Raw genomic sequence first — 20,227 nt, 5'->3', positions numbered from 1 at the left:
TTGGACCCCTTCCCTAATGAGTACCCCCCTCCAGGTGGCCTTAGCAGCTTCCCATACATGTACCTTCCCGACCTCCCCCGTATCATTGGTAAGAAAGAATTGCTCAATCTCAGTTTCAAGGGTTTCCTTGAAAACTGAGTCAGTCCACAGTGAATCGTTGCACCTCCATTTGAAGTTTCGAGGGGCCAAGTCGTCCCAGCACATATCGACCACGACCATGTCGTGGTCCGACCACGCGGTGGGATGAATACTTGCCGCACGAAGTATTTGCAGGAGGCCGTCGTTAAGGAAGATATAATCAATACGCTTGAGCGTGTCATGAGGGAGGGAGTGGAAGGTAAAGCATCTGTCTGCTGGATGCAGGTGACGCCAACTGTCAGTGAGACCATATAGGTCAAGGGTAAGTTTAATTTCGGCTACATCTTGAGAGGTGGGTGGGTCATGCGCATCTACCCTAGTTTGTCTATCCATCGAGCTGTCCATCCAGGTGTTAGTCACCCCCAAGAGCTATGTGTCCCTGTGCCATGGTGAAGACTTTCTCCGTAATCTTATGGAGGAACCTATTCTGTCCTTGGTTGGGTGCATAAAGTGTAGCCAGTGTGAAAATTGTGCCGCGAATGTTCCCCACCACCACGAGAGCCCTTCCCTCGTCCGTCCACGTGTCAAGAGTCGCCATCCGGAGACTTTTGCAAATAAGAATCCCCACTACCCCTTTTTTTTGTGATATTGGAGCACCAGAAAGAAGGGCCCACCTCGCGAGATGGAATAAGTATCTCCTCACCTCTGCGGTATCTTGTCTCTTGGAGAAACAGGATGTCTATGTTCGACCGCCTAAATTCCCTGGCCACCATGGAGCGTTTTGTGGGGGAGTTCAGTCCCTTTACATTCAGTGTGCATATGCGTAGCTTGTTAATGGATGCAAGTGCGGGAGACATCACAGAGTTTGTGTGAATATTTCAATGGCTGAATCGCCTGCTTCATGGCCCTTGGGTCGATTTGATAGGACGGGGCTTGATCCGTCTTTCTCAGATCGGGACCCAACATGTCCTGAGGAGGTCAGTGAGTGACCCGCCCAGTACGCCCTCGGTTCCTTCATCAACTTGCCTCATGCTCTTCCGCCCCCCCCAGGTTTGCCTCCCAGTGTACTATGTGTCGACCCATCACTCCCACCAACCCCAGACCCACCGCCCCACCACCTCCCCCCCCTGCGTGCAGTCGGTGTCCGGTCCTCCCAGGTTAACATCACCCAGTCGGCCTCGGACTACCAATGGGAACCGCAAAACAAGCGGTCCTATCAACGTATAAACCAATATAACAGTGAGCCCCCAACTTTGCACTCATAACATTCATCAAAATCAACTTGTAAATAGGACTTCCAGCCTCGATCTTGGGCATCTGTCCAGTGTCTGACAGTAAGGTAAGTGTTCGACCTTTATGCCGGTCATATCTGTGGCGCGCACCGGGAGTCAGATCGACATCAAGTGAGCTGAGTTACTCCACCCAATGTTAGGCGACACTCATGCTCCCGGGCCTCGCCTTGTTATCACCTTAGTGTTTCTTTTGCGTTATGCGGCATGATGCGAGAATCCATGCCTCCGTTTAATGCTCCATATCCTGGGAAGTGTTCATCCTACAGAATTTTCTGGATCCTTGGATTCTTCTCCGCTTTGGGCCCTTGGTGTGCCACTCACCCTCCTCCTTTTTGGACTCCGCAAGGGAGGAACCCTCCCCCTGGGGACCTATCAGGTCCACTATACAGTTGGTGATGTCCCTCTCCGAGCCGAGTCTCATCGCCGAGCCTTCCCATTCAAAGGTGAGGGAGAACAGGTAACCCCATCTGTATCTAACGCCTTTGTCCTTTAGCATCTTCGTGATCGGGGAACACTTCTTCCTCAGTGCCAGCGTGAGTGAAGATAAATCCTGGTACAGTGAAATATTGGAGTCTTCCAGTGAGAGTTATGTGGTATTCCTGGCCTTCTCCAGGATTCTTACTCTGTCAGCGTAATTGTGAAATCGGGCCAGTACCGACCTCGGGCCTCTCCGCCTACCCCCAGCTCTGTGAATGCGGTCTATTCTGGGTTCATCCACCAAATTGTCCTTGAAGAGGAGCTTTAGAATCTTGTGTAGGGTCTGTTTTAGATCGAGTTCAGTTTCACCTTCTCTCTCGGGAACACCAACGACCCTTATGTTGTTGCGGCGTTCTCTATTTTCAAGATCATCAACCTTGAGGCGTATTTCTTCTTCTTTGTGTTCTATCTTGGCGATGCAGTGATCCATTTGCGCTTCCAATGTGCTCAGAGATGTTTGATTATGCTCAACCTGCTCCAGCCTGTCGTCCATTGTGTCCATCCTTTGTGTGATTTTGTCTATTTTGCCACCAATGTCTGCTCTCATGCCTCTTATCTCAGTGAGCAGATCAGCGACATCCGCGTTGGTAGCCGCTGCATCAGGCCCCGCCGTCGACATCTTGGACTCAGTGGAAGATTTCGAAGGTTCGGTGGCTGGCGTGAACCTGTATTTTGCAAGTGTACTCTTAGGGTTCATGAAGGACGGGTCTCAGATTTGTGAGGGTTACGCCGCCGGGGAGGTCATTCGAGTGTAATACGCTTGTGCATGTGGGCTGTTATCCCACGTTGGCCAGGAGAGGCGTTGAGGCAAAGAGCTTTTGTGAAATTCACCACCGGCAAGTAGCGTCCCTCATAAGATCAGGCACCTCTGACTCCTTCTTGCATCTGGTTCCATTTTGATAATGGTGGGGGTTCGTCCCTGGCGCAGCGTGACGGAAAACTCCGATGATAGGGGCAGCTGGGCACGGGCAGGGTACGGCCCTCCCAGGTTCGCCCTGTGCGCTCAAGACCACTCCAGGTGGAAGGCCGGGAATGCGTTCCCAAGCCCGGCGAGCTTGGAAGCGTTTGTGTGTGGTCAGAGGAGGGCACACGCCCTGACAAGCAGGGGCCCAACCCTCAATTCTTCATTGCCCGAGGAGGTTCCTTAAGCGACCGTAGTTTGTACTCTAGGAGGCACACGCCCCAGGTGTGGGGGCCCAACCCTCGAGACCTGGTGACCTTCCAATATGCCGGTAGATTTGGAGCAAGATCTGTTAGGGTGGCAAAGTTGAGGCAAGGACTAGGTGGTGCACCGCGTATGTTGATCCGGATGGTGGGGGTATCTCCGCCCTCCGGTGCCTTTAGACTCATATTTCTCATTGTGAGCGGGGAGGGAGAGGAGGAAGTTCCGATGGGGGTACTTGCTGCAGCGCGGAACAGTCCCTTGCCCCGTGGAGACCTTCAGATGGGTGAGGGGCGACCGCCTACCTTATCTCGTCGGGTGGGGCCCTCCCGGGTCCCGCACGGGGACAGGGCTCAGCATGCAGCGTCCGACCCGCACTGACGGGCCGCGACACGAGCGGGGCCGAGGGAGACTCCCTCCACCGCTTAGGGGGCGTCGCGTAGGCCTGCTCTCCCCTCAAACGTGTGTTCAGGTGCAGGGTTGCGCTTTCTGGTTGTTTCTGCGCACGTCGTGGCCAGGGCCTCAGAACGTATATCTTGTTTTCTCAGCGAAGACTCCTCCGATTTTCTTCGGGTTTTTCCCCAGATGAGGGGCGTCGCCTTTGGACGTGTCCAGCTCCGTAACCAGCCCTGGGGGGGGGTCGTAAAAGTGGGGGCTCAAAGCCACTTTTGGGACCTCGGGTGCGGAGCTCACACGAAGAGCAGGCTCATCCGTGCGCCCCCTGGTGGCCGACCCAGTGGTTTACTTTTAACTACCGTGGTGTGCCTTTATCACAGGCTGCATTTGCAGCTGCAGTAAATCATCCAAGGGTGCCATTTTTGTCAAAATGGCACTGGTCGTCTTTTTTCGCCGTTTTTTTGTGGAAGGGTCCTTCTTGAGATGTACTCTGCGTGCCAAACCAGGTTTGGTCCCTTTGTTCGTTTTGTCTTTGGTGGGATTCACACGTGAAGCCCGCCTCTGGCTCCAGGGTGTCTGGCGGGGGCAGGAAGTGAGGGAGGTGCCTGAAACTCCCTGTGCTTAGTCTCCTAGGAGACCCAAATGCACTATGTGGTGATTGGCCGGCTGACTGGCAGGGGCAGCCACCCTGCTGGGTGAGTGAAAGCTAGTCTGAAATGAATGGGAGAAACCTGAATAAAAGGCGAGGCTTGTGGCTTTGAAGGAGAGTCGACCACTCGACAAAGGAACCAAAGAAGAACTTGAAGAGGGCCCCTGCTGCAACTCCTGGACCGTTGGTTTGCCCGTTGAAGCCCTGCTTCTGTGCTGAAACTCCAAATTTGTATCGACAAATTCGTATCGACAGAGAAGCCTTTGCAAGGACGAATTCTCCCCTTGGCTTGGTGGGACCAATCCACTCCAAAGTAAGCCACTTGGACATCTTCTCGGAGCTGGTTGAATTTCCAGAGTTGCTGCTGGAAACCGAATAGCCAGGGAGAGGAACACCAGATTGTTTGTTACTTTTACATTGGCCAAGAGCTCCAGGAAGATCCTCCGGACTCCAGGAAGCATGACTGACCGAGCCTGAGCCCCCTCAGCAGTGTGGGACCCCAGAAGCAAGGAAAGTCCATCTCGACAGCAAGGAACCGCAGTGTTGCTATTTGAGGTAGTCGTGAGGAGCTGAAACAATGAAGTGCCACTTGTTTGAAGATTGCCTGTTGCAAACGGTGATCGTCCCATTGCAGTGCAGGAGTCCCCAGAAGTCCTCCCTTTTGTCCCCACGACTGAAGCCCAGGAACAGTGAGATCTGCCGAGCTGCACAGGAGCAGGAGTCTCCTGCTGCACTTTTTCTTCAATCCAAAGGTACTGTAAAGTCTGAGAGAACTTGCCTCTTATTGTAGAGTTGCTTGCATTTTCTACTACTCATAAGCCTAAACAGCTTGTGGCCCTACATTGATTCTTCTTTTCTTCAAGTACTTCTAAAACATTGTGCAAAGACTTTTCTGCTTGCCAGCCAGAAGTGCTTCAGCTCATATAGACTTTTGCCTATTGACCTTGGCTTAACCTGTTATACTGTGACTCTGCTTCAGGGATCCAAAAGTATTTGCCTGCTTGAAAATTTGTGATATCTCGTTTCTTCTAATAACCTTTTCCTTTGACCAATTCCTAAGAATGTTCTAAATGCTACAGTAAGATATTAATGTCCCCATCACCCTAGGTATTGAAGTCTGTGTCTGTGGGCCATCCCAAAAGGGTCTTTACTGATTTAGAAACTAAGTGTATAGTTTTGGAGTGTATTTGTGTTGCTTTTATATTGCCCCTTCTGAAGAAGGCTTATTCTAACTGATTAATAATTGTTTATTCAAGAAACCTTGTGTGTAAGTGTTTATTTAAATACTTGTCACTGTGAATCTCTGTGTAACTCCCCTACAGCTCACATTGACCCCTCTTGAGATAAGCCTGTCTGCTCAACACGCTACCAAGCTGTATAGTACAGGCTTGTACCAAAGGTTGGGTTCCTTTTGCCATGAGGGCAGGGTTGTTGCAGGCTGAATCCTCTGCTGCAGTATAGCACTGGCGGGTGACTATTGTGTCAAAAGGGCCTCTGTCTTCTTTTTTCGGCATTTCTTGTTTTTGAGGTCTTTCTTTGGTTTTACTCTGCGCGTCAAACCAGGTTTGAGCCCTTTGTTTTGCCTTTGGTGGGCTTCAGTACTGAAACCCACCTCTGGCTCCAGTGTGTGTGGCAGGGCAGGAAGCGAGGGATTAGTCTCCTTGGTGACCTGAATGCACCCATTCATGATTGACGGGCTGTCCTTGCAGGCAGCCACCCTGCTGTGAGTGACAGCTAGACTGCATCAATGGGGAAAAAACTGCATAAAAGGCGAGGCTTCTTGAACTGAAGGCAGTCCACCACTGGACGAAACATCCGACAAAGGAATCGTTAAGAGAAGCTTGCTGCATGCTCCTGGACCGTTGAACTGCCCGGTGAAGCCCTGCTGCTGTGCTGAAACTGCTTTTCCATATCAACTACAGAAGGTCTGGAGAGGACTGCTTCTTCCCTTGGGTTGGTGGGACCAACTAACCCTAAGACTAACTTTGCTGGAAGACCTTCCCCAACTGGCTGTACTTCTTTGCTGCTGCTAGAACCGTGTGCCAGGGGTCGAGAAATCCGTAGTCAAATGCAACGTCTTTCAGCCGGACCAAAGCTCCAGGAACATCCTTGGGACCCTCCCGAAGCGGGACAAGCTAGAGTCACCTCACCGGAGTGCTGGACTCAATGAATGAAGGAAGCCCATCAAGTGGCCAAGATCCGCGGTGCTGCTATTTACTGTTAGCTGAAACTGCGAAGTGCTGCTGAACTGAAAAGTGCCTGTAGCTGCTGCCAACCTTCGATCTGCAGTACAGGAGTCCTCCAGACGTGCTCCCTCTTGTCCCCATGGCTGAGGCCCAGGAACCCAGGATCTGCAACCAGAACAGAAGCCAGCTGGATGTTCTTCTTCCAACCTAGGGTACTGTGCTGACGTAGGGGCACTTGCCTCTTTAGTCTGTAGCTTGCATTATCTCACTTGAGTTTTGCAGTAGCTGCTTTTTGAAGAGTTGATCTCAGCTCTAACTTTCACAAGCCTAACAGCTTGTGGCCCAACAGTGACTTTCTACAAACTCTCGAACTTTGTGCAAGACCTTTGTGCTATCCAACAAGTGCCTCAGCTCCATAGGCCTTTTTCAAATTGATTTTGGCTGTCCTGGCTCCATGCAGACTCTTCTGACCCATTGAATTAACCGTCCCTCATAGGTGATGCATTGGTTTCAACTAGTATTGCTGAGAAAGATTTTAGCTAGACTTCATGGGGGAGATTTAAAAGTGCTCACATGTTCTGAGAACCTGTTAACCTTTTTCCTTCCCTTAACTTTTCCTTCCCTTAACCTTTCCTTTCCAAAACCTCAGCATTTTACCAAGTGCAAAAAGTGATATGTACATGCTAATACTGTCTTAATAATTGAAGTCCCCTCAGGGTGTAGGAAGTGTGTATGAAGCATCTCTAAAGAGTAGTTATCCTGATTGTGAGAATGTGTTATGAAGTGTATTTTTATTGTTGCACATTGCCCTTTTAAAGAATGCTTTTTTAAAACGGACTGTTAAATAACAATTTTACTAGAAAACCTTAAATGTACTTGTTATTTGGATGCTTGTATGTGTGGATTTCGATGCTACAGCTCATATTTACCCCTCTTCAGCGAAGACTAGCTGCTCAGTCACTCTAACAACTTGTGTAGTACAGGCCTATACCAATAGGTGGGTTACCTACTACCAAGAGGACAAGACTGGTGTAGTGTCCCACAGTGTTACTGCATCAAATCTTGCCTAACAGGCCGTCGACAAATCCTTGCAGGCTATCAAGACGGACACAGACAGCCCGTGCACTGGGCACTCCAACAGCACCATGTTAGGCAAGATTGTGTGCAGTACCCTTTGGGAGACTACAGCAACCTTGTCCTCCTGGCAATAGGTAACCCAACCTTTGGTATAAGTCTGTCCTACACAGGTTGGTAGTGTCTTCGCAGCCAGGCTTATCTCAAAAGGGGTCAGTGAGTAGTAGGGTTTTTAGAGATTCAGTGACAAGTATTCAAATAAGCTTTTACACTCAAGGTTTCTTGATTAAACAATTATCAATTTAAGTCAGTTGAATAAGCCTTCTTCAGTAGCGAGCAATATATATAATTAACACAAACATACACTTCAAAATGCACACTTAGTTTCTCTAAATCAACAAGTACCCATTTGGGGATGGCACACAGATGGTTCCTACGCCCTAAGATGAATTAAATAACGAAGACACTGTGGACATTAATATATCATGGGTACATTTAGAGCAATACTGAGTTTGGTGTCAAAGAAAAGTGTTTGGGAATACAACTAAGTTCACACAAAGATTCTGAAGCAGGTAAGTACTTTTGAGCCCCACCCCGCCCCCCTGGAAAAGTAAATTAACCCTTTCCTGGAGGAAAGGTAAAGCACACAGTCAGAACTAAGAAGAGTCTGAGAGCCAGGCCAGCCAATGTTAATTGAACAAAAGTCTAGGTGAGCTGCAGCACTTCTTGCAGGTAATTAAAAGTCTTGCATAATGTTTTAGAAATCTTTGTAGAAACCACAGAATCTCACTGTAGGGCCACAAGCTGGGAGGCGTGTGAGGGGCAAAGCTGCAAGCAACTCTGCGAAAGCAACCAAGAAAGTCTCAACTGAGAACTAGCAAGGCTACACAAGACTTCCTCTTGGTTCTACAGTACCTTTGGTTAGAAGAAATTGTTTCCAGCTGGCTTCTGTTCATGTGTAGGTCTTCGGATCCTGTTGTTCCTGGGTCTCAGTCGTGGGGCCAAGAAGGGAGGATGTCTGGGGACTCCTGCACTATGAATGGAAGGTCTGCGGCAGCAATGGGCAAACTTCAGATCAGCAGCACTTCGCAGTTTCAGCTCCTTGCTGCTCTCGCAAATAGCAACACTGCGGTTCTCGGAAACCACTATGGGCTTTCCTCGCATCTGGGGTCCAGCACTCTGTTGAGCTGGCTCAAGCTTGGTCAGTCCTGCTTCCTTGGAGTCCGGAGGATCTTCTTGGAGCTCAGGTCCGACTTAAAGGCACTCACTCGATTCAGTGTTCCTCTAACTGGCACTTCGGTTCCTGCAGCAGCAATGAAAGGACAGCCAGCTCAGAGAGGATGTCCAGATGAGCTTGTCTTGGGGCGATTGGTCCCACCAACCCAAGGGGAGAAGTCGTCCTTTGCAGGGCTTCTCTAGGCGAGACGAATTCAGAGCTTCAGTACAGCAGCAGGGCTTCAGCGGGCAAACCAAGGGTCCTGGAGTTGCAGCAGGCGTCTATTGCAAGTTCTTCTTTGGATTCCTTCGTCCAGTGGTCGACTCTGCCTTCCAAGCCAAAAAGCCTCACCTTTTATGCAGCTTGCTCCCATTCATTCCAGCCTAGCTGTCGGTCATCCAGCAGGGTGGTTGTCCTTACCGGACAGGCAGCTGGCCAATCCCTCCTAGGAGACTAAGCACGGAGTTTCGGGCATCTCCCTCGCTTCCTGCCCCCGCCAGACACCATGGAGCCAGAGGCAGGCTTCACTTGTGAATTCCGTTAAAGACAAAATGAACAAAGGGACCAAACCTGGTTTGGCGTGCAGAGTAAATGTCTGAAAAAAGACTAGGGCCATTTTGACAAAGTGGGCACCCATGGGTGCCTTACTGCAGCTGCGAAGGCCGCTTGTGGTAAAAACACACAATGGTAGTAAAAAGTAAACCGCTGCCACCAGCCATTAATTGCAGAAAGGATAACATAAAATTGTTACATGAGAAACTAGACAAAGGGGATACTCGGTAACCCCTCCAGCACCCTATTGTAAAATGGTATATGCTGGTTCTAGAAAGTTACAATTGTAAAAGTCAATATTTCTTTACTGCTCTTGGAAACAGTAGTTTATCCAAGAGAAGTTATTTAAACATTGGGGAAATATGAAAGACTTCCCTGTGCCACTGCACTAAAGGTGCTGTGTGACACAATGTAAATATGATGCCTATGGAGTTTCTGACTACAAAACCAAAAGGAAACGGTGTTAAATCACAGGATAAATTACACAAGTGTGGGGGAAAAAGGGCTCTCTCTCTCTCTCTCTCCAGGCTGAAATTAAAAAGTCCGAGAGTCCAGCAAAAGTGCTGGGGGTCTCTAAGGTAGAGATGAATTAGCACATTTCTGAGAATTCTCCCTAACAAAGCCTGAGCCACCTCAACAGAGTGCTGGATCCCAGATGCGAGGAAAGTCTGAAGTGGTATCCCTGATCCGCGGTGTTGCTATTTGCTAAAGACGCGAGAAGCTGAAACTGTGATGTGCCGCTGAATTGAAGTTTGACCTTTGCTGCCACCGACCTTCCCATTGTGAGAGTCCCCAGACGTCCTCCCTCTTGTCACCACGACTGAGGCCCAGGAACAGGATCTGCAGAGCTGTACAGGAACAGAAGCCAGCTGGAACCATTTCTTCTAACCAAAGGTACTATAAACCGAAGAGGACTTCTTGTGTAGCCTTACTTGTTCTCAGTTGAGACCTGTCTTGGTTGCCCTTGCCAAGTTGCTTGCAGCTTTTCCTCTCGCAAGCCCGCCAGCTTGTGGCCCTTCAAGTGAATCTTATTTCTACAAACTTTTCTTAAAACCTTATGCAAGACTTTTACTCCCCTGTAAAGATCTTCAGCTCCCCTAGAATTTGTTCAACTAACATTGACTGTCCTGGCTCCCTGAGACTCTTCTACCTCTCTGACTTTGTGCTTTTGCCTTTCCTCCAGGAAAGGGTTCATTTACTTTGCATTGGAGGGATTTAAAAGTACTTACCAGTTCATGAATTATTTGTTAACCTTTGTTTTATTCCCATATCTAATCCTTTACACTAAACTCAGTATTTCTCTAAATGTACCAGTGATGAATCAGTGTCCAGTGTTGTAGTTATTTGTCATTTGAGGGTGTAGGAAGTGTCTGTGTGCCATCCCCAACGGTTATCATCTGATTTAGAGAAACTGAGTGTGTTTTGAAGTGTACTATAGAAGTGTTAAATGTTTTGCTCCTTTCCAAAGAAGGCTTATATAACTGACTGTTTTAATAATTGTTTAATCAAGAAACCTTGAGGATAAGTGTTTATTTGAATAACATTCACAGTGAAACTCTGTTACAACCCTACTGCGCACATTGAACACTTTTGAGATAAGCCTGGCTGCTCAGCCACACTACCAACCTGTGCAGTACTGACTTGTACCAAAGGTTGGTTTCCCTATTGCCAGGAGGTCAAGGTTGCTTTAGTCTTCCAAAGAATACTGCACACAATCCTGCTCCCTCATCTCTTCCCCCCCCCCCCCCCCCAAGTCTCTGCTTGGAGAAGCAGCTCACCCTCAGAGTTGGAGGAAGACAAGCAGAGGACTCTGGGAAGGAGAGTATTTAAGAAGATAGCGTGGCAGATAGAGCAGGCCCAGGCCCCAGAAAGCCTTGTGGACAATGCAAAGGATCTTAAACTTAATCCTTGCAGCCACGGGGAGCCAGTGAAGGGAATTCAGCGCCAGAGAGCTGCGTCCCTGGGCTTGAGGCCAAGGACAAGTCTTGCAGTTCTGTTCTGGATTAGTTGAAGAGGACAGAGGGTAGAAGAGGGAAGGTTGAGAAAGGGGCTGTTGCAGTAGTCTAGCCTAGAGAGGACCAGGGCTCCAGAGAAAGTGAGCCTCTGGGGAAATTGAGAAAAGGTAGAATACCTCTGAGAAGGTGCAGTTGGTAGTGGGACTTAAATTGACATGTCCGATGTGAGACGAGAAGGAGAGAGCGGAGTCTAAGATAACCTCCAGATTTGTTGCCTCATTGGTAGGTGGAGGCGCAGGACCCAGGGAGGCTGGCCATAGAGGAAAAGGAAGGTGGGAGCAGGGGTCCCGATGAGGACAATGGCTCTTACTGGCATTGAGGAAGAGGTAGTTTGCCGCACACCACTACTGAATTGCGGACAGTCTGGTACGAGTGAGGAAGAGGCATAGGGTAGCCTGAAGTGGGAGAGCTGCAAGTCATTGGCGTAATACTGAAAGTTGAAGGTGGCTTTCACACGAGCCATGGGGCCCATGTAGCCATTGAAAAACCAGGGGGGGGTAGGTTGGATCCTCTAGGGGGGTTGGCAGGGACCCCAATTTCACCTGGTATGGGCTGTCAGAGAGAAAGGTTAGCCAAGCCAGGGCCCAATCGGTGATGCCCAGGGTATCACTGAGGCATGCGATCAGGGTATTGCGGTTCACTGTATCGAAGGCAGAGGAAATGTCTAGTAAAATGAGGACAGAGAGAGAGTTGTAGTCCAGATTTGAGATCAGATCTTCACGGGGCTTCAGAAGAGCAATTTCCATGCCTCTGGGTGCTCTAAAGCCAGACTGGTAATCATGGAAGCAACCAACCGATTCAGTGAGGAGGGTAAATTGAGAAATGGCCAACTTCTCCAAACGTTTGCCCAGGAAAGGAGTGATGGAGTTCGGATGATAGTTTGCCGAAATGGAAGGGTCTGCAGAAGGTTTTTTGAGAGGGTGCACAAGGGAATGCCCAAGAGCAGTGGGGGAAAGGTCCACTGGCGAAAGAGGTTGGCCAAGGCTGGGATGAGTCAATGGTGTCCTTGATGGTCTTGGAGTGGCATGATTCCACCTGTTTAGAGGAGGCTTTCATAGACCGGACTTGTCTAGTGACCTCCTCAGGTGACTGGGGAGAGAGGAGAGAAGGTGAGCGATGGTGGTGGCCCATAGTAGTACAAGAGATGTTGGTGCATGAGGTGGTGAGAAAGTGAGAGAGGATAGGATATCCCGTGTTTTTGAAGTGAATTGTTCAGCCAGGGCTGAGCAAAGGGCTTGGAGGAGGCTGTGGTAGGGTTGGCTAGTTCCTTGCAAACTTTGAAAAGTGTGTCTGTGTTATTGGATGCCGCAGAGATGCAGGCTTGAATAAAGACACTATTCTTGGAGCTGATGCAGAGTCTATACTGCATTTGCAGGAGACGGCAGGCCAGTTTGTCACAGGGTGCACCCGAGGAATCCCATTTCTGTTCGGCTGCCCTGCACTTGCGTTTAAGGGCAGCCAGTTCGGAGTCGTACCAAGAGTTGCACTTTTTGGTAGGCTTCAGTCATACCCTCAAGATGGCGGCAAGAATATCAAGAGTGTTGGAAAGAGAGAGGTTAAAGTTAGAGAGGGCTGTGTCGGGGTGGGAGTCGGCCGCAGGAGTAGAAGGATCAGAGGAGATAGAGGCAAAGGTGGCTACTGGCACTCACTTCATGGGTCAGATGACCTTGTAAACAGGAGGCAGTGCCAGGCTTACCGATGAGAGCTTTAAGTGAGATGAGAGAGTGATCAGTCCAGGAGAGAGGGGTAGCGAGAGGGATAGAGGATTGTCATTTGAGATGAGAGCATCCAAAGTGTGGCCAGAGGTGTGTATTGGGCCAGTTGTAAGATGGAAAGAGAGCGTTGCAGAGATTGCAGAAAGGTCCTGAGGAATCAGTGAGTCAAGATGGATGTTGCGATCGCCCAGTAGGTGGAGTAGAGGGGAGGCCAGGTCAGCACATTCCGAAAGGAAGAGGGAGGGCTGACCAAGTGGCCGGCAGTAGTGAAGAGCTGGCAGAGAGGGAGAGCCTGCAGACCAGGCACTCAAAGGATGAGTAGGCCTGAGAGGGAATGACGGACACAGGGATCCACTCAGGGAAGATCATTGCTTCACCCCCACCTGGTCTGTTTGGTCTATGCAGGGAAAGTATCTTGTAGCCTTCTGGGAAAAATGTGTTAATACTCGTGACAGAGCTATCCTTAAACCAAGTTTCCGTGAGGGCAAGAACAAGAAGATCCAGGACTTCAAAGAGGTTGCAGATGTCGGAGGAGTGTTGAGCATGGCAATGTCACCGCATAACTGACCGGTTCTACTACCCTTGACTTACTGTAAAGTAATCTAAATGTAACTTGTGGTTTTACTCCCCATGAATAGATGTGGCCTATACTAAATGTGTATCATAAGGTCCGACTTCCCTAGAATTACTGTTGAGTATTCTTAACAAGGTTTGTGTTGGTCTGTATAGCTTCACGCATAGTGGTGTATTTTAATAATGTACTTGTATTTGCATTGTATTTTATTTATAAGGCGCCTTACGCCAGAGCGCTGAACATCAGAACAGCATGATACATAAAACAGCGGAAGCAACATACAGTAATGAATCAGTCCAACAAAAGAGTGAGAAGAGCAATTAAACTTGAGGGAGGAGGGGAAGCAAAGCAGTAGAACGGGGAGGGAGGGAGGGGGGGAGGAGGAGAAGGGGGAGGGAAGGTAAGGGGGAAAGGATGGGAGTGGGGAGGAGGGAGAGGAAGGAGATGATCAAGGGGGGAGAGAAGAAGGAAGGGGGGAGAGGAAGGAAGGGGGGGCAGGAGGGGGAAGGGGGTTTCATGGCGGAGAATGGAGAAGGAGAGATTTAAGGGTTGTGCGGAATGAAGAGAAGGAAGGAATCGAGCGGATAGAGAGGTAAGGAGTTCCAGTGCAGGTGGCTAAGGAGCTGGAAGGAACTGAAGCGGGAGGGGGCACGGGGATGGAGGGACAGTGAGAAGGAAGTGGTCAGCAGAACGAAGGTAGCAGGAGGGAGTGTAGAAAGAGAGGAGAGAAGAGAGAGAAGAGAGAGGAGGGGGAGCAAGACCATGAAGAAATGTAAAGACTAGGCTGAGGAAGTGAAATTTAAGTTGGGAGTGAAAGGGGAGCCAGCCAAGGGAGGAAAGGGAAGCAGAGATGGAGTCACGGGAGGAGAGGAGACCGAGGGTACGGACGGCAGAATGGTAGATACTTAACCCAAGACCTAACTTGGCCTACTTGTATTCATAATAAACCTCTTTTATTTTGTATAATACTTCTTGTAGTGTTTCTATTGAAGCTTTGGTATACTCAGGTTTTATGTACTTTCCTACAGCCTCCAGGCCCTCCTGATAAGCCTGGCTGCTCTATCTACGCTACCATGTACTCGGGTGGTACAGCCCCGTACTAAGAGTGGAGTCTTGTACTGTCTCATTTGAATGGTTTTACTAAGCCCTTACTTGGACTTCAGAAAAACTGTCCCAACAGTGACCGATCAGTTTGAATGGTTTCCCTTCATTCTCTGATATTTGGTTTGTTGGGCCGCCGTTGAATATCAACCGTGGCGCAGATCAGTGTTTGTGCTGCACAACTATCAAGTGGCAAATGAACGTCTGAAATAATGGTCTTGGAAAGTCCTAAAAATGATTGGATAGCGGTTCTGTGAAGCAAAGTATGTAATCATTTTTCTGATGTTTGTTAATCTGCTTAGAATCACATGCTGTGCATAGGTCCGACATCCAGTGGTCACTGCGGAGTATTGCATTTTGTTTTTCATAGTCGAAAAGGGGACGTCGACAAGGCGTCTCTGTAACACTATCCCTATAGTGACGTGCGTTGTACCCACAATCCCTCACGCGTCGAGGTCCCTCAGATTGTAATTTTCCGCCCAGCTACTGGTTGCCTTTATGCGGAGCTCCTAGAGAGACATTGCAAAATAGTTTCTTCGACCTTTGGTCGTTTGTCATTAATATCAATAACGTAGATCCCTCCCTCGACGCAGAGCTGTTTCTCCGCCGAGCAAGATCTTCGACGAAAGGCGAGCGGAGGGGATCCTTCGGCGCTGCCGAACATGTGGCCTGGCCTCGCCGGCCATACACAGGTAGAGTGGGGTTTTGTGGTCTTTCTTTCTTCTCTTTAAGAATGCCTTTCTCTTTCCCCTCCCTCTCTTTCGAGGTCGTAGTCACACTTCTTGCCCTCAGCTATGGAGAGGACGCCATTTGGGTTTTGCCCGCTTTGCAAGGGTAAATATACCTGGAAGGATAAGCACAAATGGTGCAACCGTTGCTTACCCCTCGATCACCAGTAGGACGGCTGTGCGGCCTGTAAATTACTAAAGCCCAAAACTATAAAAGACCGCAGGGTCAAAAGGTGGGCGGCCTACGCCATGTCTAGGCCTGACTCCTTGCCCGCCGCCGCCGAGTGTGACGAGGACAGTGACTACACGGCCCCCGTAACAGAGGCTGTAGACCTCTCAAAGGAGCGTTCACGCTCCTCCTCGTCCGTCCCGGCAAGCCCGGATCACGCCCAGCTTATGGGGATGAACACCCCGGCGATAAGGACGCACACGGGAAAAACACCAAAGCACATACCCCCCGGCACGCATTCGCCGAAGACGAAGGCAGCCATAGCGCCAATGGGGACGCCGGGCCCACCGACATCTTCTGCCGACCGTAAGGGTCGTCAGCCCTCCCCGCATCCGCGACAGGCGACTGGGCATTCTAAAAATAAGGGCGCTAACACCAAAACCTCCGGCGACGCGCATCGTAAGAGCGCTCACGTTGCCAGCAAGGACTCGACGTTACATAGCGCGACGGCGACCGATCCCTCGGAAGAGAGAATGATCGCCGAAAGCCTTGCGTGCATAGCATCTAAGGACGGCCAGAGACATACGGCGAGTGAGACGCCGAAAACCGCGCACAAGGCCAAAGATACGCCAAAAGCGCCGGAAAACAGATCAGGCCAGTTCCCGACGCCGACGGAAGGCCCTAGCCAGCGAGAAGGCTACGCAGAAGGCAAAGGCTCACTTTCTTCAACGTTATGGGACAGAACCAGACAACTACAGGAGGAAGAAACTCCTTTTTCATTCCCAGACCGTCCTGGCCGACCTCAGTGGACCTTTGAAAGGTTCCAGACCTGTATGGATAAACTAGACACGTTCATGACCATCACAGAAGACAGGGCACCCAAGAGACCAAGGGAGGCACCCCTGGAAAGTCCAAGGGCTAAATACCAGAAGTTTTATAACCCCATACAGGAGGACATATACTCTTACAATCTCACTGAGGAAGACCCCTTCTTCCAGGAGGAAGATGAGTTCACCTATGTTGAAGACCAACGAGAAGAGAGAGGTTTTCACGAGGACACTAACCTAGGTGAGGAGGGATTCCAGGAGGACACAGGCGAGGGCGACCCAAATCCCTGGCAGTCACCAGCTAGGTCGACAGACACAGGCAGTAGCAGTATAGTCATCAGGTCTACTGAAACTACACCAGTCGGGAACCCTTCGCCTGTTGATGATCAACCCACCTTCAATGCACTGCTGAAGAAGGCAGCAGCACATTTTGAAATTGAAACTGGGAAGGTCACCCCAGACACCGATTTTTGTGGAGAGGATTATCAAGGAAAAACCCCCCACTAGTCAAATTATCCCCATCCTCGCCTCAGTTAAGAGACGTATTACCCCTTCTCTTTCCACTCCTGCACTGGTGAGAGGGGTCAATCCGAGGACTGTTCTCTCCCTCTCAATCAGACCCATTATATATTAAGGGTCACTCAATCCCGGACTCCCTGGTCGTGACCAACACCAGGAAAAGGGCAGGAGTCCCACTATCTACCAGCGAGGCACCCCCAGATAAAGAGGGGAAGAAGCTGTATGCCCTAGCCAAGAGAATCACCACCTCTGCAGCATTCTCTACCAGAATTGCCAATAATACCCTATTGGCAAGCTACGCTGATGCTCAATGGGCAAAGCTCAAACAGGACATTGAAGAAGGTCCCGAACCCCTAAGGACTCGTTTGCTGGCTACAGTTAACGAGGGCTCTCTGGTCAACCAAAGCATCGTCAAGAATACCCTCGATGCAGCAGAGACGGCTGGCCGCACTTTGGTACAAGGAATTTTGCTGAAGCGTCACGTCTGGCTTCGCTATTCCGGATTGAAGGCGGAAACACAAGCGTCCCTTATTAATAAGCCCATAGAGGAGTCCAACCTCTTTAGGAGAGCAGTGGATGACGCGCTGGAGAACGCGAAGAAAGAATTTGACACTATAAAGACCTTAGACCAAATTTCAAAACCCCCTAACAGGCAGGGATTTGGTAATGAGCGCTTTTTTCGTGGACAACGCCAACAACAAAACCAACCGTATTCTGCCAGCAACTACCAAGGTAATAGTGGCCAGTACAATCAGAGGGGTCAACGCCATGGCAAAGGGAGAGGCCGTGGTTCCACCCCCAGAGGCTCCCAAGCCACCAACACCACCAAGTGACGCGAAGATTCGCGTCCCCTCCCATGCAACGCCAGTCGGGGGCCGGTTAACGTCCCTTCTTCCAGCATGGGAGGGAATAACATCAGACCGCTGGGTACTTTCCACCATAGCCCGCGGCTACTGTATAGAGTTCAACAGTTCCCCAACATACAGACCCCCGAGGGGACGCCACATGACACCAGAACACCTCGCCATCCTTCAAGAAGTGGATCAACTGCTGGAAAAAGGAGCCATAGAGGTTGTGCCTCTATCTCAGGTAACGGAAGGTATTTATTCAGTGTACTTCCTTGTACCCAAAAAGGATCTAACCATGCGCCCTGACTTAGATCTGCGCCCAGCGAACAAGTTTGTCAAACCCCAAAAGTTTCGTATGGTGACCTTACAGGAAGCAATCCCACTGCTATCACAGGGAGATTACATGACAACACTGGACATGAAAGATGCATACTTTCATATTTTAATGATGCCAGCGCACAGAAAATACCTCAGGTTTATGATAGAGGGCAAACACTACCAGTTCAGAGTGCTACCCTTCGGCATAGCATCTGCACCAAGGGTATTCACGAAAGTACTGGCAGTGGCAGCGGCCCATCTGCGCAGATTATCCATCCCAGTATACCCTTACCTCGACGACTGGCTCATAACAGGGGATTCTTACGAGACATGCTTCTCAAACACCTAAAAGACTGTAGACCTTTTGTTCCAACTGGGCTTCTCCATCAACGAGAAGAAGTCCAGCTTAGACCCCAGCCAAGTCAAACAATTCCTAGGGGCTCTAATTCGAACAAAGGACGGCCTCGTCTTCCCTTCCAACGAGAGGGTCCAAAACATGCTGTTTCAGATCCCCCAATATGTGGCAGGTCGAGAGGTGACGGTGCGCAAAGCGATGCGCTTGCTAGGAATGATGGTGTCGTGTATTTATTTGGTACCTCACGCGCGCCTGCGCCCAATGCAAGAGTGGCTCAACAGCCAGTGTTGTCAGGCCAGCGGACAATGGGACGATCTAGTGGTGGTCTCGCAGGCCTTGGTTCTCTCGCTACGGTGGTGGACAAAGGAAAACCTGATAATAGGGAAACCCTTTGCCACACCCGCGATGGAGGCCACTCTAACCACGGCCGCATCCCTCACAGGATGGGGGGGGCTCACCTATCCCATCAGACTGCTCACGGAGTGTGGACTCCGAGCGTAGCATCCAAGCACATAAACCTACTGGAGCTACTGGCGGTGTTCAAAGCACTAAAAGCCTTCAAAGAACACCTACAAGGGAAGACAGTGATGGTCCTTACAGACGGCACCACAGCCATGTACTACATCAACAAGCAGGGGGGCACCCACTCTCCAGGACTGTCCAAGCTGTCCCAGAATATATGGAAGTGGGCTCTCAGACACAACATGTTCCTACTGTCACAATACGTACCAGGGGAACTCGATCTGCTAGCAGACGAACTCAGCAGAGACTTCCCCCTGCCCGAAGAGTACGAATGGCGATTGCACAAAGACATCGTCTTAGACGTCTTCACGCAATGGGGATTCCCCGAAATAGACCTGTTCGCAACTCTGGAGAACTCACAATGCCAAAGTTACGCCTCCAGGTACCCCCAGAACCAGTCCAAGGGGAACGGTCTGTCGATTCAATGGTCAGGGAAATTTGTTTACGCCTTTCCCCTCGACTCCCCTTCTCAACAAAGTTGTGCACAAGATGCACCAGGAAGAAGTTACCATGATACTAGTGGCCCCGATGTGGGCCCGGCAGCCATGGTTCGCTCACTTGATGGAGATGTCCCTATCTCCCCCAGTGAAACTTCCCTGCCCGTACAACATGCTGTCACAGGACAAGGGCAGGACACTGCATCCATGCCCTCATACCATGAATTTAGCAGCCTGGCTCCTGAGATCATAGAATTTGGACATCTACAACTCCCGCAGAGATGTATGGACATCCTCAGGGAAGCCAGAAAACCTAATACTCGCCACTGCTATTCTAGCAAGTGGAGAAGATTTGTCATCTGGTGTAGAGGAAAGAGCATCAACCCGGTTGACTGCTCTCCCACACATATTGTTCTGTACTTGACCCATTTATTAGATTCAGGTCTAGTGTTCAATTCCATTAAAGTCCACCTGGCGGCACTTTGTGCATACACCACTTCCCAACTTAGTGTCATGGTAGAAGATCCCAGTTATCAAGGCCTTCATGGAGGGGGTAAAGAGAATACACCCTCCGATAGCTAACCCAGCTCCTGGATGGGACTTAAATGTAGTACTTTCCAGAGTCATGGGCTCGCCATTTGAACCCATGCACAAGGCAACTCTTAAGTACCTCACTCTTAAGACTGCTTTCTTAATAGCTATCACCTCCATTTGGAGAGTAAGTGAACTACAGGCTCTTTCTGTTCTAAAGCCCTTCGTAACAGTTCACAAGGATAAGGTGGTTCTACGCACACACCCAAGATTTGCACCGAAATTCATCTCGAAATTCCATGTAAACCAGTCAATAGAACTACCAACGTTCTTTCAAAACCCTTCCAACTTGGGAGAAAAAAGTCTGCATACACTGGATGTATGCAGAGCTGTCATGTTCTACATGGAAAGAACCAGGCCACTGAGAAAGACTAATCAGTTTTGTCTTGGTGGCAGCAGGAAGAGAAGGAGATGCAGTCTCAAAGT

General features: G+C 49.8%; 1 protein-coding gene across 2 annotated transcripts in view; it reads left to right on the top strand.

Moving 5' to 3' along the window:
• MTHFD1 (methylenetetrahydrofolate dehydrogenase, cyclohydrolase and formyltetrahydrofolate synthetase 1) overlaps window positions 1-20,227 on the top strand; it is a 517,055-nt gene that overhangs the window by 172,189 nt on the left and 324,639 nt on the right. The window lies entirely within an intron of this gene.

This window comes from Ambystoma mexicanum, chromosome 14 (assembly GCF_040938575.1).
Source record: "Ambystoma mexicanum isolate Mex_15411 chromosome 14, UKY_AmexF1_1, whole genome shotgun sequence".
In the NCBI taxonomy this organism is placed as follows: Eukaryota; Metazoa; Chordata; class Amphibia; order Caudata; family Ambystomatidae; genus Ambystoma; species Ambystoma mexicanum.
Note: the sequence above shows the minus strand (reverse complement) of the source record. Positions and strands in the feature narration are given on the sequence as shown.